This window comes from Leptonychotes weddellii, chromosome 14 (assembly GCF_054177405.1).
Source record: "Leptonychotes weddellii isolate Sample4059 chromosome 14, ASM5417740v2, whole genome shotgun sequence".
Classification (NCBI taxonomy): domain Eukaryota; kingdom Metazoa; phylum Chordata; class Mammalia; order Carnivora; family Phocidae; genus Leptonychotes; species Leptonychotes weddellii.
In genome coordinates this window covers 52,373,695-52,387,112 of record NC_138382.1, presented here as the reverse complement: position 1 = coordinate 52,387,112, position 13,418 = coordinate 52,373,695, and the positions used below count along the sequence as shown (strand labels likewise).

Here is a 13,418-nt window from a genome sequence, read left to right as displayed (position 1 = left end):
TGGATAGTGACATTTTCATATCTCTATTTCTAACTTTCCCTCTTGGATTTTATTTCTTGGATATTAAAGAAATATTAAAAGTTAAAAATATTTGATAATTTGATAGGTAAATTGGCCTCTTGATTTAATTTATGTTTTTGATTACTAGTGAGTTTAAACAATTTTTCATGTTCATTACTTACTTAATCAAGTATAGTTAAATAAGGACTAAAGTCTTATGTTTTCAGAGGTCATGTTACAGGTGGAAGGGAATTAGCAACATCTAGTCTCAATCTCTCATTTCATAGGTAAGGATCAGTCAGTCCAGGGAGGTTATATAATCTGACCAAATATGAGACAGAATTATGGCTGGTCTCTGACCCATCAAATGATTGAGCTTTCTGTTACAGTTTGCTGTCTTTCTCAGATTAGGTACATGCTGCTTGGTACCTCATACATGCTTCCTGGCAGTACCAAGTGTTGTGTTATGTCAATTCAGAGATTAATTTGTGATTCATGATTGCTAATGATTAATTTTGGAGGTGATTTGTGGTAGATGTTGCTTTACACAAGCTGGGTTTTTTCTGTGTGTTATGTGTGAGGGGAGTCAAATAGGGGCTTTCATTGTGCAATTAAATCTGTACGGTGGAAAGAAGAATTTGGGATTTGGGTCAGAGGACCTGCAGGTGACTCCAACAGTACCATTCCCTATCTGTGGGCCCCTGGGTAAGTTATTTAACCCCTTTGAACTTTGTACATAAATGGCCAAGAGTATCTACATCACAAGGTTGTAAAGAGGATTAAATGGGGTTGTAAAGAGAATTAATGTGTGAAAAAGACCAGTAGAGTGCTAAACTGAATGTTATATATCTGTTTATCTTCACTGGTTTGTTAAGGTCCCGTTTCTTTCCAGAAAGAATTTGAGACAGCAGATGTATATCATGCTTGTTGTTGTTGTCATGGTTTCTACTATATACCAACTCTGTGGGAAGGTCGGTTGTCAAGATGGACTGTAGCAAGAAAGAATAAATATTTACAAAAACCTGTTTCAGAAAAGAGGGGTAAGGGAGAACCTCCTTGGGTAGGGAAGTTAAATTTCTACCAGCCACTTGGGGCTAGAAGTGAGTCTATTGGTCACGATGGGGTAAGTTAATCATCTGGACCAGGCTTAGGATTTACTAAGAACAAAACACTTTGTAGTCTGGGGGAAAATGTATCTTTTAGAGGAGAATCTTTTGGAGGATATATGAAGAAAGCTGACCCACCATTAGCCTTTAAACTTCCAAAGTCAGGGATTGTGTCTTTCCTGTTTGTTGCTGGACCAGTACCTAGCCCAGCTCAATAACAGTGAGTTGTCTGAGTAACTTCTAACATTTGGGCTATAATGTGCCAAGGGGCGTGCATATTGTGTTGAGCTCTCAGGGACCATTTCAATAGGGAATTTAGTTTCCTTCAGTTCTAGGAAAATTGCCTGTGTTATTTCTTAGATAATGTCCTCTCTTCTGTTATCTCTATTCTTTCTTTTTGGAATTCCTATTAGTTAAATATTAGATCTTCTTTATTAATATTCTCATTTTTTTTTCTTTTGGTCTGCTTTCTGGAAAACTTCTTCAATTTTATCCTTCAATCTTTCTATTTACTGTTTTCTTTTTTCTTATTCTCTGAATATCTAAATATTCCTTTTGTTCATGGCATCTTATTCCTGCTTAGTGAATCTAATAGGTTAAACAAACTCTCTGAAGATATTACTTATAGATTTTGGGGAAAGGGTTTCTTTTTAAATTCCTTGTATTATTTCCAGTTCTTCAGGCAGTGGTGGCTTTTCCTTCTCCTTCTCCCTCTCCTCCTCCTCCCCCCTCCTCTTCCCCTTACCCTCTCCCCCTCTTCCTCTGCCTCCTTCCTCCTCCTCTTTCTTCTTTTCTTCTTTTCTTCTTCTTCTTCTTTCTTCTTCTTCTTCTTCTTTCTTCTTCTCCTTCTCCTCTCCTCCTTCTCCTCCTTTTCCTTCTTCTCCTTCTCCTCCTTCTCCTTCTTCTTTTCTGCTGCTTCTGCTTCTTCTTTTTGCATGTTTATATTGGTCTCTGTCTTAAATATTGATTGGTGGTTTTCCTGAAATGCCTGGTGATCCTTGGTTAGCTGTTCATATTTTAAAATGAGGCACTAAAAAGCTAACTGAAAACTATGTATTCACGGGCAAAGCTTGACAATTGCTGGAGTGGACTGAACCACCCAGGCGCCCCTGATAGCAAAGCAGAGGTTAGCAAACTATGGCCTGGGGGTCAAATCCAGCCAGCCCTCTGTTTTTATGGGCCAAGTTTTCTTGGAACGCATCCACACCCATTCATTTACATATTCTCTATGGCTGCTTTTGTCTTAGAAATGCAGAGTTGAGTAATTGTGACATTGATATATGGCTTACACAATCTATAATATTTACCATCTGCCCCTTCCCAGAAAAAAGAGCTTGCTGATCCCTGATCTACAGGCCACATTCTATGCTGCATGCTTGAAGAAAGTGGACACTCAGTCTGAACACAAGACAATGGAAGAGCTATATAATAGTAAGAATAATTTCTAATATTTTTTGAGTGTTTAGATGTGCCTGGCACTGGTAGGCATGCATTATCATATTTAATAGTAATTAAGGATTATCTCCCTGACTAGATTATGCATTCCTTAATGTTAAGTTTATAGCTCCAGAATTTAGCATGTATGGGCTTTGAGTGACTGTTTGTTGAACTAAATGAGCAGTGTTATCATGTAGAAGAGATGAAAGCCCCTTTTTGGAGATCAGAATAGAAATTTTAGAGAAGCAGATTTCAGGTCATTGAGTCATATCAGCTCTCACTAAGGTAGTGAGATACCTGTCCTTGAAGAAGTGGTCACAAGAGTCTGACTGTCCAGTTGTTCATGGATATTACCTAGGGGTTTCTTGCTTTGGGTGGCAGGTTGAACTACTTGAAGTCTTGACTTCTAGGGTTCTGTCATTCAAACTAGGAGACCAAAGACTCAGAACTTATACTTGATATACTTCTCTTTCCACTGTAATATACTGCCTCCCTTAGAATTCCCACAAGAAGTGCTATGAGGAGTTGGTGTTGTTGTGGAAGGAACATCACAATGAACATAGGAGGTTTGGGGTTATAATTCCATTTCTGCAACGTATTTACCACATGAGCCCAGCAAGTCTTTTAATGCTTTGGGGCCTAAGTGTCCTCAAGTGAGGGGACTGGACTAGATAATCTCTAAATTCTCTTTCAGCTCTAAAATAAATTTATCCAAGGATTAGCAGGGCCCCTCCTATTGGGAGGACAGGACAGACTAGTTCAAACAAGATGTTTCCCTGTTATGTGTTGCCAGAGTACCGAGGCTCTGCTTTTAAAAATATTTTGCCCACCTCCTGATCCCATCCCAGTCTCAGCTACTCAGTTTCTATCCCCTTTCTGTCTCCCTGTTCCTGTCTTGCTTTATGGTACTTCTTACTTGGGAAATTAGATTTAAGCAGGCTGTAGTTTAAGCCTTTCTTTAGTGTAGTGAAGGCAAGCCCTTTCTTGTTAAATTCTGCTCATTTGGCTAGTGAAGAACGTGGAGCTGTTCAATGCTTGGAAGTTTGGGGATATTAACATTGACCTCAGAAAAGTGATTGGGCCTCCTTTATTTAGGGCACTAGCCATGGAGAGCTCAGATTTCTCATGGGGGAACATTTTATTCTTGGTGGAGACAGTTTCAGCTCCCAGAATGAGCCATCTACCCATTCCTTTAATAAAGTTCTTTCATTAAAACTAAAGAACTTAAATTCTTTTAAAAAAAGATGACAAGACTCAACCTTAAGCGGACCCTCATCTAGCAGCACTGTTCTCACATCCCACTCGAAAAGATATCAACTACTAACTGTGGTCTCCAATTACCTGTAGGCTTTTGTTTGAACTATCTTAAATTTAAAAAATTTCATTTTACTTAAGTGCTTAATATTAAATTGTTTTACAGTTGCCCATATTCCACGCTATATTTGACCATATAGCTCTTATCTCTGAATAGCCCTAAAAACTGCAATGTCATGTTAAGAACTCCTTTTAGTCCAAGGCACGTCAATGCGTGTTGCCAACTTACAACTGATTCTCATCCAGAAGATTAGCAAGGCCGCCACATGGTGTTCTTTTTTACGAAACGTTATTGCCTGCATTATAGCTAGGACTCGGTGTGGTGACATGAATCCCAAATCTGCAGAATGGTACTCTTAATTCTGCTTGGGTGGAGAGCAACTTGAGCTCTCAGCATAAGCCTTTTATTTTGGGAGTATCATTCTTTGTCATCATTTCTGCAAGGAATCTTAGTCAGTTATTAGGAATTTTATTTCGCTCCTGAAAATAATATTTCTCTCTTTTCATATTGAGATACCCAGATTTCATATCTTTAATGAACAATCTCTAGCATTGATTTAGTTGCTGAATATCCTCCCCAGATATGTTTTAATTATTCATGAAGAAGCTATAGGAATTCTAGGGGCGACTGGGTGGCTCAGTCGTTAAGCGTCTGCCTTCGGCTCAGGTCATGATCCCAGGCTCCTGGGATCGAGCCCCGCATCGGGCTCCCTGCTCGGCGGGAAGCCTGCTTCTCCCTCTCCCACTCCCCCTGCTTGTGGTCCCTCTCTAGCTGTGTCGCTCTCTGTCAAATAAATAAATAAAATCTTAAAAAAAAAAAAGAAGAAGAAGAAGCTATAGGAATTCCAGGTAAAAATGGAGCCTGGCTAAAAGTCCCTGGGGAAGTCTTTCTCAAATTTTCTACCAAAATGCCTGTAAAGACAAAGAAAAAATATGATAATTTAAACACAAAAATAAAAACAATGAGCAGGATAGTCTCAAAATTGGGGGAAGAATCTTTACTAATTATAAAGCAAGATTGAGACAAATCTACCCCAGTCTCTTTCTATGGCACACTGAGTTGGCTTTACTACATGACACAAAAAACCTTTTGAAATGGGGGAGTGAAGGTATTGTGTTCCCTCCACTGTCTTGTTCATTATCAATACAACCAAGCAGGTGGGCTTTTACTCATGTGTGTTTTGTGAGGCTGAGAGTATTTTCACATCATTCTATATCCCACAAATTAAAATTCTCAGAAAACAATTTGGATCCTGAGAAAATGAGGTCAGCTTTGGCTGAGTTGGAGGACTGGTGGAGGTATGTTGCATTTTCAGGGGAAAATTTCTGAAGGGTAAAGCTCTTTAGGTTTAGGTTGGGTCACAAACAAACAAAAACCACCATGAACTAAACCCCAGTAATGGTGCATGCTGGGAATTAATTTTTGAGGAATCCATGATGGGTTTAGGTTAGGGGTTAGGCCAGATGCTGTGCACATCTAATAAATGGAGTGGAGCCAAGAGTGCTTTAACTTCTCTGTGTTTTGATAAACACCAAATATGAATAGATTTCAACTTGTTCAAAGATAAATAAGGAAGAGGTAAAAACCACATCAAGTGTGTGAAAAAGACTTTATTACAAGGGAGGAAAGAGTATCTAGAAGACCCAAAGGAAGAGCATATCTCTGAAGTGATTTACTGGAGGGTCCAGAAACTGGAAGATTTCAACTGGAAATGTTGGCTTCCTCAATAGAATACAAAACATATGGATGTTAAAGAGCAGAGAGTAAATACATGGATAACTGGTATTCTTGAAGAAGACACTTAAACTAATGGAAAAAAACAAAGAAACAACAGAAAAAGGGAGAGAGAGAAAGAGAGAGAGGGAGAGAAATGAAGAAACAGATTCTTAACTATAGAGAACAAACTGATGGTTACCAGAGGGGAGGTGAGTGGGGGAATGGGTTAAATAAGGAATGGGGATTAAGGAGTGCACTTGTTGTGATGAGCACCAGGTGATGTATGGAAGTGTTGAATTACTATTTTGCACACATGAAACTAATATTACACTATATGTTAACTATACAGGAATTTAAATAAATAAATAAATAAATAAATAAATAAATAAATAAATAAATAAATAATCTCATCCTCCCCCCAAAGATATAACAGGAAAAATTCATGAGCAGAAGTAAGACCCATATTGAAAAAAATCATTGTGTTCCAGACAAGTCAATGCACAAAAGCACACATAGAATATATCCTGGCAAGAATTTTAGTTCATAAAGTTAAGAAAAAACTTTCACAAGCATCTAAGCAAAGAAACCAATACCTAAAAAAAAAAAATAATAATAATTTGGTTGTTCTTTGGCTTTTATTCTGAAAGCCTAAATTTAGAAGAAAATAGAGTATTTATATAGAATTTTGAGAACCAAAGTTTGTAAGTTATTGCTATTATACCCAGCCTAATTATCTTTAACTTGTGAAATAACAAAAAGACATTTCAGATATGCAAGGACTCAGAAACATGTACCCTTCTTGAAAACAATTACTTGGAAAAACCTAAAAATGGAGAACTTAGGCTAGAAAAGGATTGTCCTTTGGTCTGAAACCAGTTAAAATAGGGATATGTCCAATCAGTGTTTATCAAATGATTTTCAGTCATTAAATTCTTTATCTAGAGGAAATCTCCCTTGAAAATCCCAAATATAAAACAGCTACAATTGTCATTCTTTGGTTAAAGAGGGTATAAAGAACCAAGAGGTCTATCCACAGGCAGCCTGTGAGGTACCCCCTCAAAATGTTAGTACTCTATGGAAAAAAGTTTTAAAATCACTGCTCAAAAATAACTATTGTAAATCTTTCTATAGAACTGAATACAGATGTTAAAAAATGATTGATTATTAAAGGAGATTTATGATGGATAAATTAATTTGATAATAATCTAGATGTAGATATTATAATTTCTCTGACTCTGTTCTCCTGTTTCAAGATTATTTTGATTATTCTAGATTTATTGCAATTCCATATAAACTTTAGAAGTGTCTTGACAATTAAAAAAAATAAGCTGTTGGGTTTTTATTGGAATTGAACCAAGTTATCAATTTGGAGAGAATTGGCATCTTTATATTAATATGATTTATCTTTGCATACTTTTAGCTCTTTTTAAATTTCTCTTAGTTATTTATTTTAGTATTCAGTGTAAAGATATTGTTTAAATTTTGTTTAAATTTCATTTCCAATTGCTGCTATATAGAAACATAATTGATTTTGCTTATTTAGTTTGTAACTTGTTTTTCTAAAATGTAATTTCCCAATTACTATTATACAGAAATCCAATAAATCTCTATATATTTATGTAGTATATTTTGACCTTGTTCAATTCACTTCCTAGTTCTAGTAGTTTTTTGGTAGTTTTTTTAAATTATGTTCTGTTAGCCAATATATAGTACATCATTAGTTTTTGATGTAGTGTTCAACAATTCATTAGTTGCGTATAACACCCAGTGCTCATCACAACATGTACCCTCCTTAATACGCATCACCTGGCTACCCCATCCCCCTTTCTTCTGTAACCCTCAGTTTGTTTCCCGGAGTCCAGGGTCTCTCATGGTTTTTCTCCCTCTCTGATTTCTTCTCATTCAGTTTTTCCTCCCTTCCCCTATGGTCCTACTCACTATTTCTTATGTTCCACATATGAGTGAAACCATATGATAATTGTCTTTCTCTGCTTGACTTATTTCACCTAGCATAATCCCCTCCAGTTCCATCCATGTTGATCCAAAAGGTAGGTATTCATCCTTTCTGATGGCTGAGTAATATTCCATTGTATATATGAACCACATCTTCTTTATCCATTAATCTGTTGAAGGACATCTCAGCTCCTTTCACAGTTTGGCTATTGTGAACATTGCTGCTACGAACATTGGGGTGCAAGTGCCCCTTCTTTTCACTACATCTGTATCTGTACCTAGTAGTGCAATTGCTGGATCATAGGATAGCTCTATTTTTAACATCTTGAGGAACCTCCATACTGTTTTCCAGAGTGGCTGTACCAGTCTGCATTCCCACAAACAGTGTAAGAGGGTTCCCCTTTCTCCACATTCTCACCAACATTTGTTGTTTCCTGTCTTGTTAATTTTTGCCATTCTAACTGGTGTAAGGTGGTATCTCATTGTGGTTTTGATTTGTATTTCCCTGATGCCAAGTGATGTTGAACATTTTTTCATGTGTCTGTTAGCCATTTGTATGTCATCTTCGGAGAAGTGTCTGTTCATATCTTCTGTCCATTTCTTGACTGGATTATTTGTTTTTTGGGTATTGAGTTTGAGAAGTTCTTTATAGATCTTGGATACCAGCCCTTTATCTGTAATGTTTGGTAGGTGTTTTAGGATTTTCTACATATACAATCATGTCATCTACAAATAAATACATATAGTACATATTTATCAATACAACTACGTACTCCCTTCTGTTTCCATATTACAACCAATTTTAGTTTGAGCCTTTTTCATACTCAAGTCTGAGATCCCTCCTGCATCTCTTCTTGCAGTCATCACTTTTGTCTAACATTTTGATGACACACTGCTTTTTATTCCTGTTTTTCTGAACATAACAACTATTCACCTTTAGAATTGACAGTTTAATTTGAAAGCACACTGAAAGGGTTCACTTGTTTTTTTCTGCTGGGTTACACTAATAATTTTTCCCCTTAATTGAAATACATATAGCTAGGTGACAATTAGCATCACTGGAAAATCATCCAGCATTGGTCACACTTCTGTTCCTAGCTTTGGAAGTTCTATTATCTGTCTGAGAAATTTGTCAATTTTGACTACCTTTAATTGTATTGCCTTATATGAGACAGAAAATCATTTGCATACCCCCAATTTTTCATTTCAGGGCTGCCACACAATATGATATTTTGAATCTCATTTTAGGCTAGTGTTTAAAATCATGTTGGGCTGTCAATGCAATTAACTAATCGAAGGTAACAATTGGAGGAACATACCTTCCATGCATGGCTAAGATCACATGTATGTGGCAACTACAATGATGCCTAAACTTAGTCTTCTCTTTGGCCACTGCCGAATGTCTTTGATATCTATTGAAAGATATAGTCAAAGTTCAGAAAAGTTGAAATTTGAAAATAGACTAATGAATTATAAAATGGAAAAATTGTTGAATTTCTCAATAAATTAAATAGCTGATTTTAAAGAAACAATCAATAAAGGTATGCATTTTTGGCAAGTATATTCAAGGAAAAGAAGAATTATATATATATAATTATATATAATATAATTTAATTATTATATATAATTAAAATAATTATTAAAGAATACCATGGCAAGGGTTTTGTTGTTGTTGTTGTTGTTGTTTTTAAAGATTTTATTTATTTATTAGACAGAGAGACACACAGCGAGAGAGGGAACACAAGTAGGGGGATGAGGGGAGGTAGAAGCAGGCTTTTCGCGGAGCAGGGAGCCCGATGCAGGGCTCGATGTGGGGCTCAATCCCCGGACTCTGGGATCATGACCTGAGCCGAAGGCAGATGCTTAACGACTGAGCCACCCAGGCGTGCCTATGGCAAGGTTTTTTAAAGATCTGGATAAAACAAATTATTTTTCTAAGAAAAATATATTACCAAAATGGACTCAACTAGAGTTAGAAAACCTGAACATTCGTAACCACTAAAGAAATTATAAAAATAATAAAATGGTAAATTATAAAAATTATTTAAAAAGAGCTAACTCCTAGAAAAGCCCTAGGCTAAATGGATTTACAATCTTTTAACAACTTTCAATGAATGGTTAATTCCTATGTATAAACTGCTCCTTAATAAACAGATGGTAAAGTTTTCAATTAATTTCACAAACCTAACAGAGCAATTATACCAAAACTTTAGAGACACTATAATGGATATAAACTATTTTTATTAAAAAATTTAAAGAAAATTAAAAATAAAGGTACTGGAGGCAGGCAGACAGTTTAAAAAATTTCTACGTAGTCTAAGAATTATATCCAATGAAAAGTAGAATAAAATTGAACATACAGTGGATTGGTGGTAGAATTAGGCTTAGAACTTGAAAAATTTTTTAACCAACATTTTCTCATATTGAAGTTGTATGTCAAAAATCACATATAACCAAATTCTATCTATCTATCTATCTATCTATCTATCTATCTATCTATCTATCATCTCTCTCTCTCTCTATGCATCCATTATCCGTCTATTTATCATTATTAATTATAATGGCGAAGAACTACTGTACTAACAATTAAGGGTAAAAAATCCTTGAAGATTGCTCCCTAGAAAATGGGTGAAACTTTAAAAAGTTGGAACCATAGTGTTTAGAAAGCACCCACCAGTCCTGGATTCTGTTCTCTGCTGAGTTCTGGACTCAGTTCCTTCTGCAGGTCACCAGTTGCGTGGATCCAGCCTCTGCTCAACTACCTACAATGAGATAATAAGAAGGTGGCAATTTTGTGTATTCTCAGTCAGAGGTGGCACAGATTTCATTGGTCCCAAAGTGTATGTAATTTTGGACACCTTCTTAAGAAAAAGAATACAAAATTAGGGCCTGGAGGAGTTTGTGCAACAGAGGAGCCCTGAAGTTTAAGCTTCATCAACCTCATAGAAATATCCCTCTGTTCTCAGTTATTTCAACTCTTTTCCAAACGTAGTTATTTTGAGACTTCTTACAACTAAGTTGCTCTACCTGATTTAACTTGGGTTATCGAAATCTCTCTCTCTCTCTTTTTTTAAAAGATTTTATTTATTTATTTGAGAGAGAGAGAGCGTGAGCACAAGCAGGGGGAGTGGTAGGCAGAGGGAGAGGAAGAAGCAGGCTCCCTGCTGAGCAAGGAGCCCGACGTGAGACTCTATCCCAGGACCCGGGGACCATGACCTGAGCCGAAGGCAGCCGCTCAACTGACTGAGCCACCCAGGCATCCCTCGAAATCTCTTTTTAAGTGTACTTAAAAATAGGCACAAGATTCTGTATTCTGACTAGCCTAGGATAACAAAGGACTATCATCTCCTTTTATTTAAGAACTTTATACCAGTATTACTGCAGTGATAATATTAACTTATAAAAAAAACCCCACAATACACAGATGATAGAACTTGATCTTAAGTCATCTAAAACATTTGTTTTACTGAGAGAAGTAAATTTTGTTCTTCTCTTCCACTCTACTTTATCAGCTCATATTCAGATAATTTCTCTTATACCACAACCAACCAACAACAGCAAATAATAATTAACACTAGTGAATATTTATTTATTGAATGTGCTAGGCACCATTCTAAGTACTTTACAGATCTTAATTTATTGATTTATAATTTATCCTCACAAAATCCCATGAGGTAGGTACTTTTACTATTTTTATTTTACACATAAGGAAACTGAGATACAGAGAGGTTAAAACTTGCTTGAGAACCTTACATCACACCATATACAAATATTAACTCAAAATGGATTTAAGACTTAAATATAAGAGCTAAAACCATAAAACTCTTAGAAGAAAACATAGGGTTCAATCTTTATGACTATGGGTTTGACAGTGGTTCCTTAGATTTGACACTGTAAGCACAAATAGGGGAAAACAGATAAATTGGACTTCATCAAAATTAAAAAATTCTGTTCATCAAAGGACACTATCTGTGAAAAGACATCCCACAGAATGTGAGTGAGAAAATATTTGTAAATCACATATCTGATAAGGGTCTAGTAGTATCCAGAATCTATAAAGAATATTCACAATTTTTTTTAAGATTTTATTTATTTATTTGAGAGAGAGAGAGAGCACATGAGAGGGGGGAGGGTCAGAGGGAGAAGCAGATTCCCCGCTGAGCGGGGAGCCCGATGCGGGACTCGATCCTGGGACTCCAGGATCATGACCTGAGCCGAAGGCAGTTGCTTAACCAACTGAGCCACCCAGGAGCCCAAGAATATTCACAATTTAACAACAAAAAGATAAACAACCGAATTAAAAAAAGGGCAAAGGATTTGAATAAAAATTTCTCCAAAAAAGATATACAAATAACCGACAAGCATATTAAAAGATACTCAGTGTTACTTATTGTTAAGAAAATGCAAATAAAAATACATGAGATACTATTTCACACTTACTAGGATGGCTATAATAATAATAATAATTTAAAAAACCCATGAAAAATAGCAAGTGTTGGCAAGGAAGTGGAGGAATTTGAATGTTCTTACAATACTGTCAAATGTAAAATAGTATGGCTACTGTAGAGAAGTTTGATGGTGTCTCAAAAGTTAGATATAGAGTTATACTACAAAGCAACGATTTGAAAACAGGTGTTCAGGCACAAACTTGTACACAAATCTTTATAGCAGCACTAGTCACAATAGTCAAAAGGCTTTGGAAACAACCCCAATGTCCATCAAATAATGAATGGACAGACAAAATGGATAGTATCCATGCATTATTATTCAGCCATAAATATTAGTCACCCTGATTCCTTAACCCTAAACTTACAAAAAAAATAAAAAATGAGAAAAAAAATTCTTCACCTTTTACCAATTCTTCTGTAATAGTCAGGCCTCTTGATTGCATGTGATAGGAACCCATCTAGTTTACATGAAAAAGGAAATTTATTGGGAGGCTCACAAAACTGCAAGAAGGGTGGGGTAGAGTTGGGCCTTAGGGACCTCTGGAATTAGGGACTTGAATATCTATGGGGCTATCTCTCTTTCTTCCTTCTTATCTACTATTTTTTGCTTCTCATTCTGTGTTGGTTTGTTCTTTCACTCTTTATTTTTTCCCACTAGGTGTGAAACATAGCTACTAGCAGCTTCCAGGCTTATGTTCCAACTTTGTCTTATGAGAGGGACTCAGTCTCTTCTACAAGCTCCTGTTTGAAAAATCCTAGTAAGGACTCTGATCAGCTTGGTTGTTACATACTCATCACTTGGTCCAACACCTATGGGTGGGCAAACTAAGATTGGTAGTCTTCACTGGCGTCATTAGTAGAGCAGGTCTATTTCATCAGAAGAAGAGGTGCTTTTCCTAAAGAAGAGCCAGGCAAAGAAAATAATAAAAATCCACAATGCCTACTAAAATTATAAACCCATAACTCATGTTAACTTCCATAAATAACTTACTCATTTGTGTAACTTACCCACCTTGGCACTCTCTGTTGTAATTCTCTCCTCAGACTATAAACCCTAAAAATATGGGAAATCACTTGGTTCAACTGATGTGCATAGTGCCTAGCCATTGATTCTTTTTTTTAAATTTTATTATGTTATGTTAATTATCATACATTACATTATTTTTTTTCTTGATGTAGTGTTCCATGATTCATTGTTTGCATATAACACCCAGTGCTCCATGCAGTATGTGTCCTCTTTAATACCCATCACCAGGCTAACCCATCCTCCCAACCCCCTCCCCTCTAGAACCCTCAGTTTGTTTTTCAGAGTCCATCATCTCTCATGGTTCATCTCCCCATCCAATTTCCCCCCCTTCATTCTTCCCCTCCTGCTATCTTCTTCTTCTTCTTCTTTTTTTTTTAATATATAATGTATTATTTATTTCAGAGGTACAGGTCTGT

General features: G+C 36.2%; 1 long non-coding RNA gene across 1 annotated transcript in view; it reads left to right on the top strand.

Moving 5' to 3' along the window:
• The window catches only part of LOC145717077 (uncharacterized), a 285,694-nt gene that overhangs the window by 118,245 nt on the left and 154,031 nt on the right, over positions 1–13,418 (top strand). Inside the window, exon 4 of the long non-coding RNA XR_014140090.1 lies at positions 2,431–2,537. This is a non-coding gene — a long non-coding RNA (uncharacterized LOC145717077). The remainder of the gene's footprint in view (positions 1–2,430; positions 2,538–13,418) is intronic.